Source organism: Gavialis gangeticus, unplaced genomic scaffold (genome assembly GCF_001723915.1).
Source record: "Gavialis gangeticus isolate Ggan-Ray unplaced genomic scaffold, GavGan_comp1, whole genome shotgun sequence".
NCBI classification, from domain to species: domain Eukaryota; kingdom Metazoa; phylum Chordata; order Crocodylia; family Gavialidae; genus Gavialis; species Gavialis gangeticus.
In genome coordinates, this window is record NW_017729022.1 from 46183391 (window position 1) to 46196307 (window position 12917).

The window sequence follows — 12917 nt, forward strand, 5'->3', positions numbered from 1 at the left end:
TCAGGAGCCAAGAAGACGAAAGTAGCTGGCCAAGGGGGCAGGATTGGCCCACAATAGGTGGTCTACCACAGAGAGGGGATAGACGCCAGGCAGTCTAAGCCCAGTCAGTTGGCGAAGGGACTGGCCAATGGGACCCAGGAGCAAGCTCCAGACAAAGCATTCCTGGATAGGCACGTCAAGCAACAGTGTTACGTTACTCAAACTGTGAGTTCATTAATAACACAGTTTCCATAATGAATTATGATAAGACTTTATTAAGTTAATTTGAGGGACTATGAAGACTGACACAGAATTGATTACAAAAATAAGAACTTTGAGTTACTTCTGAGATAATATCTCATTAGTGAAAAGGTTGGGGTGAAAGGGGAGGAAGGAGCCCCAAAGGAAACAGCCAGTAGTCTCGCCTGATGAGTCCAAGTGGTAGAAGCCTCCCAGTCTAAAGAAATAAAATCTAAGCCATGGTGAGCAAGAACAGAGGCCCAATATACAGAAACAGATACTAAAAATCCAGACTGGTTGTTGAACAAGACCCCAGAGGGTGAGGACTAAATCCAGCGTACCTCATGGTATGTCATCAAGCGTGCACCAGTTACAAGGAGCTTAACTCTTTCTCCTATCTTAAATGAAAGGCAGGGATTATGCTCACTAGCTTCTTTGGTATTTTCCCAACCCACAACATCACCATTGGTAACACTAGTTCCATTCCACTAATGTTAACAATTGTGGGAGCACTGGCACAGAAAAGGCACCTCTGGCCACCATTATTATAACCATTGTGCCATCTAAAACTGCTTCTAGCTAGATTAGAAATGTATACAGTTATGGTCCATGCTGGGAGGTTTGTCTACACTAGCACTTCCAGCATTACACCAGTAGAGTTTAACCAGTAGTAATGATGGTAGACAATTTTGACATAAAAGTCTACTGTACACACAGCCCATTGTACATGAGGAAAAACATTGGTTCCTTGTTTCATATGGGAGTAAATTCATAGGGAAGCCCATAAAAAAAAGCACAGGTATGTTAGCACCTTATAGCAGACCCAGTGCACATGTGCTCAGTGAACCTCCTCTCAGTTTTAAGTTAATGGCTTAGATCAGTGATTCTCAACCAGGGTGTCACAGCATCTCAAGTTGCCATGAGATCAGTCTAAGGGATTTGTGAGATGCTCCACAATTTTAACACTGCTAGGTGTGCAAACACCTACACATGATTCACAAATTAAAAACAGTAGAAATCCACAGTGTCAACAACATTTTGACCTGTTGTGGTCTTCTTAGTTCTTTGCAACAGAAGAATTGCTCCATTCTTTTTGTTTAGTCAAAAATGAATGAAAGCTAAAGCTGACATTTTCTGAGGGATGTCTTGAGCCTAATGAGGACTGCCATAAGTCTAAAAAGTTGAGAACCACTATTTCAGACCTTAGATGACTGGCTGGAAGAGTGGGGAGGGGGCAAAGAACCTTGGACCTGATTGAGAACTGCACCTTGCAGGTCCAGCAGATGTTAGGGGCAGAGCCTCTGAAGAAAATAAAAGGACAGTGTGCTTGGCATGCAGGACAGACACGTCGAGGGATTCGAGAAGAGTGGGGCCTAGAAGAGCTGGGGAGAGCTGCCCAGAGGGCAATCACCCAGAAGAGCCTCTCAAGACTCTGCCCGGGGATTCAAATGGCGGGAGGCTCCAGCAGTGCACGACCTGGTGCATGGAATATTGGCCCTGGGAGCAGTTCAAGACTGCTCAGGCCAACTTGCAGTGCACAACTGGGAGTGGTTCGAGACCGCTCAGGCCACCTTGTGGTGCACGCAGCTTCAGCCCTTGGGAGCCACTTAGGGGGTTCAGGCTTGTGATCCCAGCATGAGGCATGAGGCCAGGTAGCCGAGGCTGGTAGCATGGCTCAGCAGAGCTAAAAGAGCCCCCCCACCCTCCTTGTGCCCAGAGCGGAGCATGGGGGCAGCAGGAAAGCCCCAGGTACAAGGCTGGCAGGGGATCCAGGATTGCAGCCCAGCCATAGCATAAAGAGATGTCAGTGCCCAGAGTGGAGTGCAAAGCTGTGGGGAAACCCCAGCACGAGGCCGGAAAACGGAGGAGGTGGCATGGCGCGGCCTGGGTGCCTGGGGCAGGACACCAGGCCATGAGATGAGCCCTAACTGCTCTGGAGAGGGGAACGTGAGTTGCTGGGGAAAGCAGATCCCACAGGGGAGGTGATTTCTGGGGAAAGAGGACCCCACTGGGAAGCCAGCGAATAAAAGCCCCAGTCCCAGCATTGGCCCAGGAAGGACGGCACTGGGCCCCTATTGTTGCTATCAAGAGTTTTGCTAAGGCCTGTGATCTCTGGAGAAGGGGACCCTAGCTTCCAATGTGTCTATGCTTCCAGAATAGGGTTGGTATGTACCTAATGTTTTCAAGGTTGCTTTGTATATTGTCTATACTATTTCTAACCAATTTTTTTATTGTTATGTTTTACCCTTCCACTGCCATATTCTATTTATTGTCCCATTGGATTCCTGGTTATTCGCTTGCTGTGTTAATTTACCTGTGCTTACCTATTTCAGGATCCATCACTCCTCTGTGCCTGGGGTGACTAGAGGACTCACCATGCTTGTTGCTTATAGGGTTCCCCTATCGGGTTTGGTGCTGAGGGTGACACCCCAGTGGAAGGTCAGTTCCCAGACCACCAATTATTTTGGAGTATTGTTTATTGTCTATACTTTGTGAATATTTATTCTCACTTTTCAGATGTATTTTATATATTTATATTCTGAATCAATAAATTGTATATAGTTAAGTAACATTCGCCTGCCCTGGTTCTATAGAGGATAGAGGGATTTGAACCCAAGTGACAACCTCCCTCTCACCACACTATTGCCTGTCTACCTATTCCATCATTGGGTGTTACAACCAAAAGAAAAAAAAAGAACAAAGGGTATCGTATTCCTGGAACTAAAGAAGATGAACAGGAAGTCTCAGTTGGTAGAGGACCTGGATCAGGAGTGAAAAAGTAAACAGGAAAGATGAATAAAGGAGGATGAAACCTTCATACTATTACCAAGAGCAGCAAAGACTACATTCAGAGAGCACTTTAGGAGGCAAGCAGTTCTTGAAGGCAAGAATGGAATGTGCAAAGGGAATAAGGCCATGTCCTTTTGCTGGATGATGGAGAATACATGGAGCATTAATGCTGGTTATTTCCCTGGGAACAGTGTCCGGGTACAGTGAGGTATTGCCTAGCCTAAACACTCCAGCCCTAACTCCAGGATCTTCTCTTCCATGAGATTTCACCCCCTGGAATGTCTCTCTTCCAAGCTTCATATCTCACACAGCTTAAACTTCAACATTAATGCCCAGCTTCCAGAAAGATGGTAAAAGTTCCAAATATTGTAATGTCCTTCCCACACAACCAGTTATTTTTACCAATGTACAAAGGAACTTTTTGTGTTTTTTGTAGCAGTACCTTGAGCCTTGAAAGACAGTACGATATATTGAATAGTTTTGGCTCAGGTTTGTTTTGTGCTCTTGCTGACATTTTCAGTTGTGATAGTTTTTAAGGGTTTTTTCCATCAATGCTGCATGTTGGTGTTCTTATTTTTAAGATCATGTTTTCAGCATAGTGTCAATTGATAGTTACATTGATTTCACTAACTTCATGCAACTATGCCAATTCATGCCAGCTGAGAATCCAGACCTTAATGCTGAATGTTTGCTATGTTGTTTTGTTCTATGATCAATATACATGTGTTCAGTGTATTCTTCTGTTCCCCACCTCCAAAACCAATAAACACCACAGAAGCAATTGTAGCTAGTTCTCTCTGAGACTAGTGTCAACATCACTGATCATACTGAGTCATTCTCCTGACTCACAGAAATAAGTATTAGGAAAAGTAAATATATCCCCCCAGCCCTTCTCTTTCATCTGTGCAAGGTAATTGTTTTCACTGGGACAATAAATTGTCTCTTACTAATGTTGCTTCAAAGTACTTTGGATAAGAAAACAGATAGTTCAGTTAAGCTTAAGGTTCCTTTAGCAAATGTTAGCATTTTGACCCCCTGGTAGCTGCTCAAGAATGTTTTGAAACATTTAAAAATCATTATAGCTCATAGTTCCCATTCTGGTTTTCCTTCAAGGAGAGGCGTCAGAAGAAATCACAATTACGCCTCTATTTTAATCAAGAGTTAAGCATTCCAATTATAAGTCTGCACTATAAGACAACTAAGTGAACTGTTTTGTTTTGTTAGAGAGGCAAGGATTTCTTTGGGTGATATCTTTTATTGGACCAGCTGCTGGTATAGGATTAGACAAGCTTTCAAATGCAAGCTAATTGCAGCCCCAAATTGTAATGCCTGTTTGTAAGATATTGAGGATATGAAAAAAAATTGTATTTTGAGATTAAATTATAAGTATAATAATTGCATATTTTGCATGCAAAGTAACATTTAGAATTCTGGCTGCAACTTACTAGCAATGCATAGCGTGTTCTTCAGGGTCACAGACTGGGGATCGGTGTCATGTCTACATCAGTATCTATGGGCTCCCACAGACATGTGGGGAGCCTGCTCCAACACATTGGAAATCCAGCATGTTGGAGCAGATTCAATTAATTGAATCTGCTGGAGCATGGAAATTGACGTGCTCTGGCAACTTCCCGCATCAAGTGTATCAGCATCCCTGGGCTGAAAAAATGGTAGCGGGGCGCTTTGAACTAAACCACATTCGATGAGCTCTAGTTCAAAGTGCCCTGCCACAATTTTTCAGCATGGGGATGCTGATACACGTGATACATGGGTGCTTTTCATTAGCACGGCTCACTAGTTAAACCACCCGGCATCGCCTCCCAGACCACATGTAAAAATGCCCTATATATCTGTATCTAGAAATATGATGTAGCTATATGGCAATTACATAATATGAAATTCTATTGTGGGTAACTCTTAATTCACACAGTTGTTATTTTTTAATTCAACTCCTAATTGTTATTAATTACCCCAAAGCAAGGCACTGAAGCATAAATTGAAATAATTTGCTTTTATGAAAGTAGTGAAAATCTAAGCCTAAATAACAGAGGCAGAACATAGGTACCTAATATGTAGGGACCACTGTAATTCACGCACCAGTGAGGGGAAAAGCAGATGTCCTGCAGGCTCACCAGAGCCAATTTGCAGCATTTTTCAGGGAAGGCTTTCCCACGCTGCTTATTGGCCTGCCGTGGGGCTGATTACCATTGAACAGCAGCACACAAGCTGTTCTTCAGCTATCTGAAGAAAGTAAAACTTACCACTTATTAAAAAAACAACTTCTAAGTAAAGCTCACCACTTAGAATTCTTAATGAAACCATAATAAATAAATTTAGAATAACAGAAAATGAGGTTTGGAAGGGACATCAGGAGGTCATCTAATCCAACTCCCTGCTCAAGGCAGGATCAACCCAAATATATCATCCTAGCCAAGGCTTTGCTTAGCTGGCTGGATGTGGGGTAAATAGGGTGAAACTTGGAGGGAGGGAGTTCCACTTTTCTGGGTACCTGCCCCCATAGCCAGATGTTGGGTAGGAGCTTTGCCTGGCCTGGCACAGGGTCTCCCTAGCCCTGGTTTGCTTTCCTGCTGTGCAGGAGAGGAGGGGAATTTCTCCCTCTCCTTCTGTGCACAGTGGGGCTCAGGAGACTCTGCACTTGGCCTGGGAAACTCCCGCCCTGCATCTGGCTGTGGGGGCAGGCACCTGGCACAGCCCCCATAGCTGGGCATGGGGTGCAGGGTGCCCCCACTGCAGGGGCTTCCCCCCTACCTAGCACACCTTTCCCAAGCCCCCATGCTGTTTCCAGGGCTCTGCTGCCTTCTTCTCAGTTTTTCAGGTAAGTCTTTTTTTTTTTTAATATACTTTTTTCACGCCCTCCCTCTCTCCCATGGTTTTAGGCCATTTCCAGCCAAACTGAAGTTTTCTGGGGCTTCAGGGGAAATGTTAAATTTTGGACTTTCCCCTGAAATCCCCTGAAACTGAAATTACATCAGTCCCTACTAATAGGTCACAAAGAATTATTCAAACTCACCCTACTTAATGTCTGCAAAACTTTCTTTATCTCCTGAATTCACTAGATTTCTCTCTGTTTTGATCCAGAAAGATTCCTAGATGCCTAGATTTGGGCAACTGAGCATGCTCAGAAGTGATGTAGCTCTCTCATGCCTAAGATCCATTACAATACAAATGAGCATTGGGAGGTATCAAAAATTGAATGAACTACTCAGGTCCTTAGGCAAAGTTAGAGCTTACCTTGTGACCATTAGTGAAAGCTGAGTGCCACTACATGTGAAATTAATTCGAGGCAATAAAACTACACTGATATTTATTGCTCCCAGTTGCAGCATTTACACATGCGCCCGGGACCACAGCAAAGTGAGCTGGGCTGGCGCAGCCCTGGCTGACAAGGGGCCCCAGGGGACAGCCTGCCAGCCTGGGGCTGCTCTGACCCAGCTCAACATGCTGTGGAGGGGCTGGCTGGGGCAGGAAGGTACTACAGTGCAGGTCTAGCTGGCAGGAAGCCCCACACTGTACCACCCTCCTGCCCCAGCCAGCCCCAGTCAGTGTCTTATATGTGGACTGCAGTGAAGTAAATAACTCTACTGTAGGTGGTACTTGTGTTGGGAAATACTATCCTATGGTGGAATTATTTAGTTTACTCCAGGCTAATAACACAAGGGCACGTGTAAATGGTGATGCTTTACTGTGGAGCAAATCCTACAGAAAAAAATGTGGACAAATTGGAGTGTCCAGCAGAGAGCAACAAAAATGGGGAGGGGCCTGGGGGTTATAACTTATGAGGAGAGGCTGAGGGGACTGGGCTTATTTAGTTTACAGAGGAGAAAACTGAGAGGGAATTAATAGCAGCCTTCAACTACTTGAAGGGTAATTCCAAAGAGGATGGAGCTAGACTGGTCTCAGTGATGGCAGATGACAGAACAACAAGCAAAGGTCTCAAGTTGCACCAGTGGAAGTTTAGATTAGATATAAAGAAGAGCCTTCTTACTGGGAGGGTAGTAAAACACTGGAACAGGTTACCCAGAGAGGTGGTGGAATCTCCATCCTTGAAGGTTTTTAAGACCTGGCTAGACAAAGCCTTAGTTGGGATGATCTAGTTGGGGATGATCCTGGTTTGAGCAATGGATTGGAGTAGATGACCTCCTGAGGTTCCTTCAAACTCTAATTTTCTATTATTCTAATCAGATCTGCAGTAAACTTCATGTGTAGATGTGCCTGCTTGCATGCAACTCAGTAAAAATGTAGAGATGTCATTTATCTTTTGCCTAGTAGCTGTATGGTTAGAATATTTGGCTACAAAATCAGAGATCCATTCCTATACAATTTCACTTTTAGGGGATTCAAACCCATATATTGTATTTCACAGGTATGTCCCATAACCACCATGCTACAGGTTTAATTTGAGGAGTAGGGAAGGATTTGCCACCCCTTTAGTTGAAGTTGATCTCCACCACAGCCAAGAATGCAAGATTAATGGGAGTGGAAGGAGAGGAAGCAAGCAAGAGCATGTGTCTGTTACCACGTGGTTACAGCCCTCTCTGAAAGGTGAGAGGAGTCCTATATTAGGATTGTGCAACTGGTGACCCATAGGCCACACAGCCTGCAAGGGGTTAACCTGTGGCCCTCCAGGCTCCTATCTGGTCCATCATTCTGGCTGTAGCTATAGCTGCAGCCAAGTGCTCTGGGCTTTCTTTTTGGCTTCCTCCACCACTGCCTGCCTTCGGCATGCAGGAGCCCACAGTAGGGGGGACAACTCAGCCACCCACACAGTGAAATGGTGGAAGCGACTGCCTGTGCATGTAGTGGAGCAAGGGAGGAGGTGGCCCACATCCACCAAGCAGCAGTGGGGAAATCTGTCTAGGGAGTCATTTGGCTCCCATTATTATGGCCCACGTGGGGTGCATCTCCCCTGTTGCAGGCCATGTGGGGTGCGGCCCCCAGCTACTGAGAAGTTGGACAGCCCTGTCCTAGGTAAAGTATAAAATGAATAATGAGTCCTGGCAGCAGATACCAAAACCCAGGACTCATCCCAGGGGAGTGTTTGCCTCACCAGGGTACAGCATCACACTCCCTCTGGTTGCCTTCTTGAATTGTTTATGTATTTTATATTAAATGTTCCGATGGTTAATGGACCATCAGAGGTGGTTAAAGCACCTACATTGAACACCTTCAAGAGAAAATTGGATGCTTATCTTGCTGGGATCCTATGACCCCAGCTGACTTCCTGCCCTTCGGGTGGGGGGCTGGACTTGATGATCTTCCGAGGTCCCTTCCAGCCCTAATGTCTATGAAATCTATGAAATCTATGATTGCAAACAGAAATAGCCCTAGCAGCAGGGGTGGGGGGGGGCTGGAAATCTCTCCCATACCTGGCAGCCCAGTCAGGCTCCATGGGGCCATGCCCACTTATGGGGGCATGGAAGTCCTTGGATGGGTGTGTGGGAGCCAGAGTTGGGCTCCATGGGGCTGAGCCCAGGGGTTCTCTTGGGCTCAGTATCAGCTGTGTGTGTACATTGTGGGGTGCTTCATGATGTGGTTTATAAGGACATAGACACCTCCCTTCCCTGCCCCTGTGCTGCCTGCCTGTGGCTGACAGATGATGTGGAAGGGGGAAGAGGCATGCTTACCTATGTCTAGTAGCTCATCAGGGGTGGCCTGAGCCTCCTGCCAGTCTCTGGCAGGCCAAGGAGCCCATGGGCATGTTGGGAGGCATGCACGGCACAGTGGGGCCATGCAGGAAAACTGCTTGCTGCTGTAAGCTCTGCACTGCCCTGGCTATGTGTCCACTGAAGGCATGGCTGAAGCAAGGATGGTGACGTGGGGTTGTGCCCCTTGCTGCTGCCATGCATGCAGGGGACAACTTGCCAGGGCAGCGTGGAGCTTGCAGAGGCAAGGAGTTCCCCGTGAGGCCCCGCTGTCCCTGTAGAGCCAAGTTGCACTTGGTGGGCTGTGGAGGCCCCACAGCGGGCAGCCCACCTCCATCCCACGCACATATCTGGGGGGCATGGGTCTCCCCTGCCAGTGGGGAGCTGCTGCCCGCACCTGAACCTGCAGCAGCAGGGGGGGAGCTGGGCTCCACTCCACTGAAGCAGCTGCCACCGCCTCCTGCCAGGGACAGGGGGCTGTGAACCTGGGTCCCTGGCTCCATAGCCATGGCAGCTGGGGGCCCCCTCTGGCAGGGCTGATGGAGGCAGGGGGCTGGGAGAAGGTAGTGAGTGGCAGCAGCAAAACTGGAGGGGTTTGGCAGGAGGGAGTAAGGGGCACCAGCAAGGCCAGGGGAGCTGTGGAGGAGAGTGAAGGGCCTTTCACTTTAATCACGGATTTGGGGGAGTTTATCAAAGAATTTGCAATTTTTTATCAGGGAAAACCAGGATCCCCGAAGATAAAATTTACTATGGTCCCATCTCTTTGATTGTGTAGAGACCATGCAAAATGCAGCATCTGCAGCTTACTTTCACTATGAGGGTTTTAGGTTCATAAGAAAGCAGAACTCTGAGGATGTGAACCCATGAGAACTGAAACCAAAAGGAGTTAATGAAACTCTCTGCAAAATGAAACTGTGTGGCAAAGGGAAGATTTTGTCTTGTGTTTTCCCTGTTTCTAAATTAACATGAAAAATGAAATTCAAAGATGAGCTAAACCAGGGGTGGGCAAAATGTGGCCCGGGGGCCATTCCATTCAGCCTGCAGGGCCCCTAAAAAATTTAGAAAATTAATATTTATCTGCCTTGGGCTGTCTGTCATGCAGCCCTTGATGGCTTGCCAAAACAGTAAGCAGCCCTCTGCCCAAAATAATTGCCTGCCCCTGAGCTAAACTAAGATAATGCAGCTGCCTTAAACTCACATAGCTGGGAAATTCAGCATTCTTATCCTATCCTGAAGTACTTTTAGTATGTAAGAGAGACTGTTCAGAGACTCCTGAAGTATCTAGACACAATTTAGATGGGTAATATCAGATTTTTAACCTTCCCTTCAAATTTCTTTAATTTTGTAGGTTAAAATCAGCCTCTTATGTATTCTTATTTTATTTTGCCTAATTATGACTGAGATTATTTGGAAACAAATAAAAGGGTTGGTGAGGAAATAACTGAAATATTATGTACCTTGTTGTATTAAATCTTAGCTGCACTTTTTAAATTCCTCTTTTCATAGCATATGTGTGTCTATAACTAAAGCAGAGCATGTGGATAAGTCTTGGTAGAATTCAGACACAAGCAGTTCCATAAAGCAAAAAGGTAGGAGATATATTTTATGAAAACTACTGTGGCTTACATATTTGTATGCTTGCATCTCTTCAGATATTCCACTTTGTATCCAGTTTTTCAGACATTTAACTATCAAAAAATAGTAAATCTGGACTGTGGTCTTTTGAGTCCAGTCCCCTGCAAAAATACATTTCAACATATGAATTTAATTTTCAAGATGAACACATGAAAGTCTCTGCAGCCAATGCATTTAATTTTTTGTGCATTCAGGACAGGTAACACAACTTATCTTATCTGAAACTCCACAGTGCATGACATTTTCAGCTGAGCTACAAATATCTAAAAATAGGGTTTCATATAAGAAATTCTGATAAGGGCCAACTTACCTCCTAACTCAACCTTGCTTGGATTTGGCCTCTGGTCACTGGAGGAAAAGGAAGGCTATATTTTCTCTACAGTTACCCTGTTGGCTGCCAGCAACAAGGCCAGGAGAGGGTGGATGGAAGCTGTGGAAGTGGGAGGGGCATGATGATGTATAAATTGCTCCTTAATAAAGGTGGAAGAAATTTACTTCTGCCCCAGAGTAAAAGAGAAATGAGGAAGGAACTGGATTCTTGAATCACAGTGCCTCTTTGGGTGGTTCAATTCATACAAGTTGAGTCAAGGTCATGCTTATAAAGGCATAATTGAAACCTACAATTCAGTTTACAGACAAAGAAGTCTATCTGGGCATTAAATATCAGTGATTAATTGTCTGAAATTCATATTATCTGTGCTCCAGGACTTGCCTTCCATATTTCAAAACCTTGAACCAACTGTTAAAAGACATGTACAGTAAAAATGAGAAGTTAAATGCAAATAATATAGTTTAAAATAATTTAAAGAGAACATTGCATTATTTCCACTATTATCTATCTAAAAGTGGATACATTGCTGTTTTTTGACATTGGCTTTAATCACATGAGTTGTGCTAGGTATTTCTTTTTTAAATACTGACTCATGAGGTTTTCTCTGCTTCTTATACAATACTTTTTCCTTTCTGACAAGTTGTTCTCTATTTTTGGCTTGTGCATTGTTATCTCTAAATTACATAAACTTTGCTCTTGACTGCAGGGGCTATTTAATTAATACAAATATTTCAGCATAGTTAGGTGAACTGCAATATATTAAACATCCTAGTTTTTCAGTCTCTAATCACTATCATTTGTTGTGCATGGGATACTAGACTCTATTTAATCGTTCTACTGGGTGACTTTGCAACACTCCAAAAGATAGTGATATAAATCATATGATACAAGGCACATGACTAAATGGCTATTAAACCAAAAATCTGGGCATGATAAAATCAAGACTTATTGATGGAAAAGAAGTGTCTGTATCACAAAAACCAACATGGCAATTCACTGAAATTTATACCCCATATGACTCTTTAGGGCCCTGGCACAAGTTCGTTGAAAGGTGCCATGGGATCTGAGTCCAGATCCCAACAATCATACCTCCTTCCATGCCATATGTGCAAGACAGGAGGCATGATTTTGGGATCAGGAATTAGATCTCAGCTATAATCTTTCTACTTGCCAGTGCAGGGGGAGCCCAAGATCATGATTCTCAGCTCCCCCTGCAACAGCAAGTTGAAGGACAGGTGCCCATAGCCCTGTGTGACCTGGTGCAACCTTGCCATTTATGTCACAAGTAACATCATAATTGCAGCATAAATGTAATGTGCAGAGGGGCCCTTTGAGGCATAAAAGCTGAGGTTGAACTGAAGTAATTTATTATCATGCCAGGTCATGGGCAGCTAGGTCTTGGGCTACTCAGAGAATCAAAATGCCAACCAGGGATGGCAGGAACGAGCAGTTTTCAAGGTCAGACCGGATTAGGAAGCCAGGGGTTTAATCCAAAAACAGGTTCTAAAAACAGACCAAGCCAGTAAACTGGGGGAAATTAAGTAGAGAACAGTCTCAGAATCAGTCAGGTTGAGAAGCCAGGAACATGGTCTATGGTCTAAAGCAGAGAACAGGGTCCAGGAACCAGCTAAGTCTGGGAGCCAGGGGATCAGGCAGTGACCAGAATCAGGGAGGAAGTGAGACCCAAGGGCCATCTGAGATAAGATGGATCCCTTTTGCTCAGACACTCCCTATTCTGGGTCATGAGTTTAAATGGGGAACTGGAGAGTCAACTCTAGTACCAGTGAGTGGGTGGAGAGTTAGGCCCTGCTGGAGGCTTCAGGGCAGCCTTGCTGAGCCTAGCTGACTAGCTGTAAGATGGCAGGCTAGGATGAGTGGCTATACTGCTCAGATTGAGGCCGCATTATGAAGCTGTCTACCATCTGTCACTTCTGAATTTCATTGATGCGACAACCTGGGGAGGTAGGGCTGTGTGAAGCGGCTAGTATTTGCTTCGGATTTGGCTGATTCAGGAGACAGTGCTTCAATTTGGTGATTCGAATCACTGTCCCAAATCAATTCAGCTGAAACTGATTTGGAGATCTCGTTCCTGCTGAATCTCCTAATCATGCAGGCCCATCGCCTGCCCACTCTCCCAGTCCAGCAATGGCTGCTCTACCTGCCTCAGCTCCCAGCACTTGGAAAAAAAAGGAAAAAAGCCCTCACTTCCCGGGTGCTGCTGGGTGGGGGGCAATCTCTGCTGCCCCCCACTCTCCTACATTGTGTAGGGGGCTCTGCAC

General features: G+C 45.2%; 1 long non-coding RNA gene across 1 annotated transcript in view; it reads left to right on the plus strand.

The window, feature by feature from the left end:
• Positions 1 to 2479: 2479 nt before the first annotated feature.
• Positions 2480 to 12917, plus strand: part of LOC109297023 — a 56061-nt gene continuing 45623 nt past the window's right edge. Inside the window, exons 1-2 of the long non-coding RNA XR_002097157.1 lie at positions 2480 to 2658; positions 10179 to 10261. This is a non-coding gene — a long non-coding RNA (uncharacterized LOC109297023). The remainder of the gene's footprint in view (positions 2659 to 10178; positions 10262 to 12917) is intronic.